We start from the raw sequence: 6,306 nt of genomic DNA, 5'->3' as shown, positions 1-6,306 counted from the left end.
TGTGAACTTTTGAGAACTTTGACATCGTTCTAAGCTGGGTCGTTCCTTTCTAAGCCATCGCTTTGGCCTTTTTTTTGTCGTTTTGTGATGGAACCAAAAAACTGAGTCTGCGGCATCATCGTTTGGCTTTTGTGGGCAAAAAGCTTTATTATTACTCAAAACGAGACCACCCAGTGGTTAGATGTAAACTTTCGGATTCTTTGACACCGTTCTAAGTAGGGTCGTTCCTTTCTAGGCCATCATGTTGGCCCTTTTTTTCGACGTTTTGGGACGAAACAAAAAAAACTGAGTCTCGGGCATTACCGTTTGGCTTTTGTGGGCAAAAAACTTTAATATTACTCAAAATGAGGCCACCCAGTAGTTAGATGCAAACTTTCGAGACCATTGACACCGTTCTTGATAGAATTAAGACATGTACAGCGGAAAAAGAATCGATTTTCTACTCTAACTGCCACAATTAACATGTAACCCTAAACTAATGAAATTAAGGTTTTAGGAAATATTATATTTGAAGGTTTCAAAAAACTTTGATATCTCCTTACTATTTCAAACCGAGACCACCACTAGTAATCACCTACCATCCTCTGGACAAAGAACCGAGTTGTGGGACCCAATTTGGTGTAGAAAGTAATGGAGATAAAAGGAAATTGGAAGGTAGAAGTTTTTTTTCTTGGTTGAGATATTGAAGAATGGTATAAATGGTAAATTCTAATTAGTAGAAAAAGGCAAAAGTTTTAAACCATTTTAAAACACCCCTATTTATATCCTAATTACATGAAAAAATGCATGTTATATTAATTTGTCAAATCTCAACACCTAATGTTCCACTAACAATTTAGTGGAACTTAGTGGGCTATGTGTCTGCATCTCATGTAGCCACATATCCCACTAAGTGTTAGTGGGACTATCCAACAAAATTTTGGATTTTCCCACTAACTTAGTCCAAGGGTAAAATGGTTATTAGACATTTCAAGTCAAAAGTCAAACTTTGACTTTTCTAAGACAAAAGTCAATATTTTGACTTTTTACCATTTTGTCCGTTTTGACTAATTCCAACCTCCCGAGCATGAATCCACATTCATGTTTCCAAAATTCAAATCACATTTGAATATAAGGCTGGTCAAAGTTTGACTTTTCAAAGTCAAAATTTTGACTTTTCAAAGTCAAAATTTTGACTTTTTACAATTTTGACCAATTCCATCAATTCCGAGCTTCTTAGTATGAATCCACATTCATACTTATAGTATTTAAAACATAAAGCTCTATTTCTAATTAGAAGATCGACAATTGTATCACTATATTTGTCGATTTCTCTTTCTTCTCCCAATTCAAACAATTCGACTTATTTCATCATACTGTTCTAAGTTTAATCCATATGAGCTAGCAGGGGAACCTAATGGACCTATAGATCATGGGCTCCAACGATTCAAGATTAACTAGCTAAACTCTTTTAGATCGAGTTAATAAACATTCGTTAACTAACGAGTCATTCCACTAAAGTCCCGTAGTTGTACTCCCCTCACTATATATATATTTATGTCCATTTGATAAAACCATAATCAGTAAGTTAATCCTTCACATGTTGCTCGTAACCTTGGCTAGGTCAAAATACCGTTTTACCCCCAAGATTACATCTTGCTCCTTAAGTTCCATTAATCCACTATTGAACAATTGGTTTAAGATCCAACCTATAAACTTAATCCCTCTCGGGCCAATGAGAGGGTGGGGCCCTTGTTCAAGACTTGGATTCAGTGCTTAAGAAAACAACCTATCTACTAACCCTAAAGCGGGTAGGAGTGAATTCCGTCTTGTGCCCTATGTTCCCAGCTATTCACCCGATCTTACCCCTAAAATGGGAGGCTTATTGGGCCAACACTGATGAGCTGCCCTCACCTATGCAGATCTAAGGATAATCTCGTGTGAACAGGAGTTCATAGTTAACTCAAGATTAAGATTAAGTTACCTAGGTCATCAATAATCGAGATAGTCAATTTTAAACAGTAAACGGTATTATAAAGTAAAAAAAGACTAATTCATAGTTCAGTCTTATGTAAACACTTTACATAGGATGACCCCACTTTCATGTCTCTACATGAACGTTCAGGATCACCTCGTTTGTACTTACTACAAAGTGGGTCGCATCCATAGTTTCTCTAAATAAGGCGCCCAACCATTATTCATATACTATAGACTATTTAGGCTATATACTCGAACTTGATCCATGTTTATGTTTACACATAAAGTTCAAGTTTACTAAAAAAATAGCCTTGGGACTTGATTTATTGGATTTAAGATTACAATATTCAATTTCTCAATAACAACTTTATTGAACAGAATATGATTACAAACTACGAGTTTTAGGACAAAAAATTCCAACAGTTCTAAGCTGGGTCGTTCGTTTCTAGGCCATCGCATTGGCCATTTTTTTGGCGTTTTGGGACTGAACCAAAAAACTGAATCTCGAGCATCACCGTTCGGCTTTTGTGGGAAAAAAACTTTAATACTACTCAAAATGAGGCCACCCATTAGTTAGATGCGAACTTTCGAGAACTTTGACACCGTTGTAAGCAGAGTCGTTCCTTTCTAGGCCATAGTGTTGGCCCTTTTTTCGACGTGTTGGGACGGAACCAAATAACTAAGTCTCGGCATCACCGTTGGGCTTTTGTGGGCAAAGAACTTTAATTTTACTCAAAATGAGGCCACCCAGTAGTTAGATGCGAAGTTTGGAGACCTTTGACACCGTTCTAAGCTGGGTCCTTCCTTTCTAGGCCATCGCGTTTTTTGACATTTTGGGACGAAACCAAATAACTAAGTCTCGGGCATCACCGTTGGGCTTTTGTGGGCAAAAAACTTTAATACTACTCAAAATGAGGCCACCCATTAGTTAGATGCGAACTTTCGAGACCTTTGACACCGTTCTAAGCAGGGTCGTTCCTTTCTAGGCCATCGCGTTTTTTGACGTTTTAGGACGAAACCAAATAACTAAGTCTCGGGCATCACCGTTGGGCTTTTGTGGGCAAAAAACTTTAATACTACTCAAAATGAGGCCACCCATTAGTTAGATGCAAACTTTCAAGACCTTTTGACACCGTTCTAAGCAGGGTCGTTCCTTTCTAGGCCATCGTGTTGGCCATTTTTTCGACGTTTTGGGACGGAACCAAATAACTAAGTCTCGGGCATCATACACTTCCACACTTCGATGCAAACTAATAATATTTCTAGCTACAGAATTCAACACCTAAAAACCCAACATATATACATTTTTCCACACTTCCATAGCAAACCAATATTTCCATTTCACCTACAAGGAAGAAGATCAACACCTACAAAACAGCATACACTTCCACACATCCAATGGCAAACTAATACTATTTCTAGCTATAGAATTCAACATGTAAGAAACCTACAAAACCAACACATACATTTCCACACTTCCATGGCAAACCAATATTTCCATTTCACCTACAAGGAAGATCAACCCCTACAAAACCAGCATACACTTCCACACATCCAATGGCAAACTAATACTATTTCTAGCTATAGAATTCAACATGGTAAGAGGCCACAAAACCAGCACATACACTTCCACACTTCCATGGAAAACTACAAAAATACACTTTTCCACACTTTCATAATATACAAAAATACACATATCAATCAAGTAAATAATATGTAAAGTATTAAAGTATGTGTACAACAAATTCCTCCACTAATACACACTTTCCACATAGTACTACAACAAATACACTCTAAAGTCAACACCTAAAACACTACAATACAACACTTATTCATAAACTACTACAAGCAGAAAACCTCAAAATTAAAGTATGTACAACAAGTAGTACTAGAATCTCGTAGCTTATATATTAAAACAATTAGTATTAGTACTAGTAACTTATATACTACAAAAAAAGTGTAAAAGCTTACACAAATCGGCTAACAAAGCTTGCATATTTTGTTCGAATCTCGTCAATCTCCTCTTGCGTATATGCACTTTTTTGTATTAAACTACGTAAAAAGAAAGGTATGAAAAGAATAAGTTTAGATAATTTATGTAATTTGTAACATATAAAAAGTGAAAGTAGAAACTTACAAGGCTAGTGATGGGAGTACTAGAAATATGCACGATTTCATGTATATACTTTTGGACATAATACCCACACCCAACCGAATCCAATTGACGAGGACACTGCATGTATATAAATTACATACAAATTATTCTTATGTTTCATTGAAAATAATTATGTGTCAATGCAAATTACCTTTATAGGTTTCCATTTCGGATTTGACCGATAATGTTGTAAATCATGCTTAGCTTGCCATGTTTTTAATCCTCTATACATTTGGAAACATTAGAATTAGAAGACAATGAAGTCAAATAAGAAGTAAATCATAAGTCACATTTATGACTCCATGGATGTCTTCGTTAACTTTACTTCGAAGAGAGTCCAAAACATAAACACAGTTCTCTCGAAGATCGATGACATGCAACATCCAATGAAAACTACAATAAACATCTTCAATGTGAGTATACATTTAACCTCAATGAAAAACATAATAATGTGTTAATCTTATTTATTTACCCAGTATTATACGGAATTAGAACTATTTGTTCCAAGGTAGCCGCTTCTAACTGGTTGGCAAAATTTCTGGATCGGAGATCACGATCCTTGATATGTGATGTTATTTTTGCTTGGTCATAACAAAAAACTTGCTTCCACAATCACATTCATCCCAAAGATATCTAAGTAAAAGCAACCTTAGTTAAAAAGGAACAAAATAACTATAGCTATAGTATTGGACATAAAGATGAGTAAAAGATGTTTACTTACGTAATGTATGCTAGGATGCACATATAGCCTATTTCTACCATGCGCGCAATAATGGAGCAAGTCCTAACGAGCTAAATAAATGAATTTGTTTTTACCGAATATTAGCTCGTTCATTAGGATGCGAACCATATCTACATCCTTCATATTGTTCACGACATGTCCATATAAGAGCTTAATGGTTCCATTAACATTTATGTAATTTGAAGAATACAGAACATCCTTTGGGGTTGAATGCTCCAAGCACAAACAAAATAATATCAAAACCTAAAATACAATCACAAATAAATATCAAAGCTTCAATAGCACATAAACAAGTCAACGAGGTCATTCAACAATATTACCTAATGCTTGATTTAAAGTCTCTATCTTGCCCTTCACTGGAATAGGTAAACTACAATCTCCTCCTGTGAGCAAGTCCACCAAGATTTTAACATTGGACCACCATTGCTATCATCAAGTACGGTTGCTATTGCAACAATATTATTAATTGTTCCTATAGCCAATTTGCACGGTGTTTACTTTACAAGTATTAAAAGCATCATTAAGAACAATTTATCCTATAAACATTAAAATTTTAAAAGTGACAACAAAGTTAATTACCTTCACTTCTTCGTTCATAGGTGTGTTGCCCAAATCCTCATCGGCATAGAGATCTATGTTAACACTTCTGATGGACGATCTCAAGTGATTATGACCCTTTTTGTAACTTTTGCTTTTTGAGTCATCTTCTACAACTTGAGAACTTGCAATTTTCTCTTTCCCTTTCACTGTCTTGAAATATAGTGATTGAGAGACAAAACCACCCATGCCACGTACACGTCCACCATGCTCCTTAGAGCCCAATGACTCAGTCAATATGTCCTCATCTCTATGTGTTTCAGCTAATGCATCCTATAGAACAATACAAGTATTCATCATTAACTAAGTTAACAAAAGATTAAATATTGTATATAAGTAAATCGCAAGCAAACTTACGATTCGAGAGACACAATCTCGAGTAGCATCATCAAAATAATCATTGTTTTTTCCTTTTCTTGCTTCTTTCCAAAGAGTTGAACGATAGGAAAGATCACACGTTATATTATGCAACCAAAGATATATATTTAATTAGCATAAACATATTAAGATAAATTATTTCATTCAATTAGAAATACTTACTAATTCTTCGGCAGGATTTTCATATCCCTTACTAGCAATGTGATGATTGTATATGCATTTTGATCTTCTTTCCCTTTGAATACGACTATAATCCTATACAAAAAATTAGTTTGTAGTTACATACCAAACCAACATTAAAGTTAACATGTAATTAAATTTATTTACCTCACATTCTTCAGTCAGTCTAGCGTCCACAAAGGATTTCCAATCTTCTTGATTAATATGAGAATAGATCTTAGGAGGAAACTACAAACATGATGGTTGATCCTTAAACGGAAGTATATACAGAAGAGTTAACGTAGTTTTGAAAGTTCGA

At 35.2% G+C, this 6,306-nt stretch overlaps 1 long non-coding RNA gene across 2 annotated transcripts; it reads right to left on the bottom strand.

Annotated features, from left to right (window-relative positions):
* Window positions 1-4,120: 4,120 nt before the first annotated feature.
* LOC116403179 lies at window positions 4,121-5,903 on the bottom strand. 2 transcript variants are annotated; one of them, XR_004215783.1, is made up of 4 exons: window positions 5,808-5,903; window positions 5,433-5,723; window positions 5,174-5,236; window positions 4,121-4,744 (listed from the first exon to the last, which is right to left on the bottom strand). It is a non-coding gene; the product is annotated as an uncharacterized LOC116403179 (long non-coding RNA). The 2 variants fall into 2 exon arrangements; XR_004215782.1 differs by lacking the exon at window positions 5,808-5,903 and having other exon boundaries at window positions 5,433-5,797.
* Window positions 5,904-6,306: the final 403 nt, after the last annotated feature.

Source organism: Cucumis sativus, chromosome 4 (assembly GCF_000004075.3).
Source record: "Cucumis sativus cultivar 9930 chromosome 4, Cucumber_9930_V3, whole genome shotgun sequence".
NCBI classification, from domain to species: domain Eukaryota; kingdom Viridiplantae; phylum Streptophyta; class Magnoliopsida; order Cucurbitales; family Cucurbitaceae; genus Cucumis; species Cucumis sativus.
This window is presented reverse-complemented; position numbering and strand designations above follow the sequence as displayed.